The sequence below is a fragment of the Crocodylus porosus genome, unplaced genomic scaffold (genome assembly GCF_001723895.1).
Source record: "Crocodylus porosus isolate Cpor-Errol unplaced genomic scaffold, CroPor_comp1, whole genome shotgun sequence".
NCBI lineage: Eukaryota > Metazoa > Chordata > Crocodylia > Crocodylidae > Crocodylus > Crocodylus porosus.
The window spans coordinates 4,330,751-4,334,009 of NW_017728910.1; positions in this window are offsets into that span (position 1 = coordinate 4,330,751).

Here is a 3,259-nt window from a genome sequence, read left to right on the forward strand (position 1 = left end):
TGAAATGTACTAAGAGCAAATCAACAGTAGCTAACCTCCCTTTTTAATTCATATGGAATGGGAATTTCTTTGCCCTTAAAGATGTTGGTGATTGTGATCAAAGTCATCTTGGGACACAGGCCTTAAAGGGTAAAAGGACAAAAGCATTAACTCAATTCCCTAGGCAACCTACCAAGCTGAGTCAGTGCTGTTAAAATAATGAGTTCTGCACCACTTGATCCAGAACCACCAGCTGATCCCCATTGCTAAAAACAATAGGTAGCATAGAAACATTCTTCAATTAGTGCCATAAAATTCTTTTAAACATTTATATGCAATTGGAAAAACACATAATAATCTAGTATTAAGCCTACCCCTTTCTCTGGAAACTGCTTCAGAGCTGTATAGACTATAAAAATATGTGCATGCTTGAATTAGCTTATTCCAGGAGGCATTTCTCAAGTACATATCCTATGGTACAGCAGTCTCTCAGAAATTCTGCATATTCTTCAGACCAGGCAACTTGTACTCTATTGAGCATTCCTTACTCACTTAACAGTCCTGCTGAGTAAATCTTGCGGGACAGTCCTCCTACGTCTTTCAAGTACTGTTATGTCAGATGCTGTGTATAGATAAACACTTATAATTCAGGATATAGGCACTTGAATATTAATCATACTTACTCTTTAATTTTCTCTAAAGCTTTGGTCATGAACCTAAAGGACAAGTGCGTCAACAAAGCACAGGACGGAAAGCAGACACTGTACTTTATAACACTGAAGAAGGGGACACTGAATAAAGAACCTGTAGAGTTTCCCTCATGCAAGTCTTATATCTGTCTCAGTAACTAACTCTGTTAGAACTTGGGCAGATTGTAGGCATTGAAGTCCACACAGAAATCCAAAAAACATCCTTACCCTGGAAGCACCTAAAACTCCCTAGGTGCCTCCATGAAAGTTCTCTAGGGCTAATAGTTCTGTCTTCTGTTCCCACCTAAACCCCACTGGTACTCAGAAGCTAAGCAGAGCATCACCCACACTGTACCTCTTGCTTACCATGCCAGGCAGTGCAGTGCTAAAAATGCACGTTGCTCAGCATAAAGTATCTCCTGAACCAGAAGGAGCAGAACCACATGAATGAGGTGCTTAACTCGGGCTAAGCATCTCTGCTGAGAAGCAGAGCCAGTTAACCTGCCTTCAGTGCTAATCAGGAAACCCTACTTCCAGCTCCAGAAACCAGTACAAAGTACCATGGACTAGCGGTTAGCAGCCTATGCTCATCCACTAGATCCAACCCACCAAGCATCCTGTGCCTGGCCTGTGGAGCCAGGACTTCAGTGGTAATCCTGCACTGGGTAAGGACCATCTCAGTAGCGTTCCTGTGCCCCAAACAGTTTTTCTGTAGTGCCATCTGCTGCCAAATCAGCCCTCCCTACTCTGTCTGCCTGTCTCTCTCTCACCCCCTTACTACAGTCATTACTTCTCACTGCTAAATTCATCAGTGGTGGGAGTCAGGAGTGATAGGAATTGGTGGGGAGGGTTAAGGAGTGGTAGCAGCTGAAGCAGAGAGCTGCAGGAGTGAGAGAGCAGCCCTTGGCACAGCACTGGTCACAAGATAGCATCTGGGTCACAAGTGACAGCTCTCCCTCAGACCCGCTGTCTTATTTCAGCCTTAAAACTTCTCAGAAGATGCTGACCCCTGGCATGCCATATTACAATATAGTGCTGTCTGGCATGATCAGTGAGCACTACAGATGTGGTCTACATCAGGGGTTGGAAAAGTACAGCCCATGGCCATATCTGGCCCACCAATTTATACTATCCAGCCTCCCAACTCTTACCAGGAGCCTAAGGAAGGGCTGCACCCCATGCCACTGCACTCTGCTGCAGCCAGGTCTCCGCGAGGCCACGCAGTGCATAGACTCCTCCACCCCCCCACCCCCCACAGCTGTCCCCCACACCTGGCTTCCTGTTGTCATTGCAGCTGTGCACTCCTGGCACCACAGCCGCCAGAAGCTGGGCCCGCACAGGACAGGGTGCAATGCAGTGTGCTGAGTAGCCAGACCACCTACCCACCCGCCTTGATGAGCTGCTGCCATTGCAGTGCCACTAGGAGATGAATCCATGCCAGTTAAGGTGGGGCTCAGACCAGGGCAGACACCCCTGACTTTTCTGATGCAGCATGGTGGCGGCAGCTCATCGCAGTGGGTGGGCTAGTGGGACAGCTACTCGGTGCACTGCGCTGTGCCCTGTCTCATGTTGGCCCAGCTGCCAGCAGCCACAGTGCCATGACCACACAGCACTAACTGGAAGTCAGGCAGGGGGGAAGAGGGAGAACAAGAACAGCACTGTGGGACACATCTGGGTAAACAGGGAAAGCAAGGCAGGTGCTCCCAAGACTTGAGAGGCTCAGTCCTGCCCAGGAATTGTCAGGGTGTGCAGGACCAGACCCCTCAAGCCTGCAGAGCCCCTGTCCTGGGGCAGCTGAAAAGCACAGGTTGCAATAAGGGGACCCAATGTATTACTAGCTTCTGTCATGGCCACAGATTTGAGCATTGGGGATGTGATGGAAGGTATGAAAGCAAACATCCATTTTGTGCTGCCATAAAAAAAATTGATGGTAGCATGAAGGTGATGTCTGCTTCCATCCCAAGTGGACAGAGGTGCAGCCCTGTCTCTAAAGACTGCAAGTTCAGCAAGCCCTTTATGCTTCCTATGGGCTAGCTCCCAGTGGTTTCTCACTCAGCATGCAGCATTTTTGGATCGCTCTGAGGGTCCCATCACTCCCTATGTAGTGCAGAGGGGAGGTTAGATATATGTTGTAGTCCCCACTCTGGGGGCCAGACATCTAAAAATATGGTGGTGTGGTGTGTAATTTTGAGTCCTTCTTTGGAGCTGGCCCTCTTCTTCACCTCTTCTGGAATTATATATCTTCCAGCAACTTGAGTAAACCTAATTATAGCTACTCAAAGCTGTTAACTGTATTGCAAAGGATGAAAATACAGATTGTTTCACTAATTGCATCTTCTGTTTGTTTTTTAAATAAGTTTCAAAATTAAGGGCTAAAACGTATCAAGGAGCTTTCAGAAAGAAAGAACCCAGGTCAGCAAGGGCTGAGCCTTCTTCTCACAGGGGGTTGAGAATACTTAGGATCTTAAAGGATCGGGCCAAAAGTGATAAACATTATCATAGTCTAAGGATGAAATCCCACCGTTCTGAGGTCAATAAAAATTTTTATGAATGACTTCAACAGGGAATGGATTTTACCTAAATATCATTTA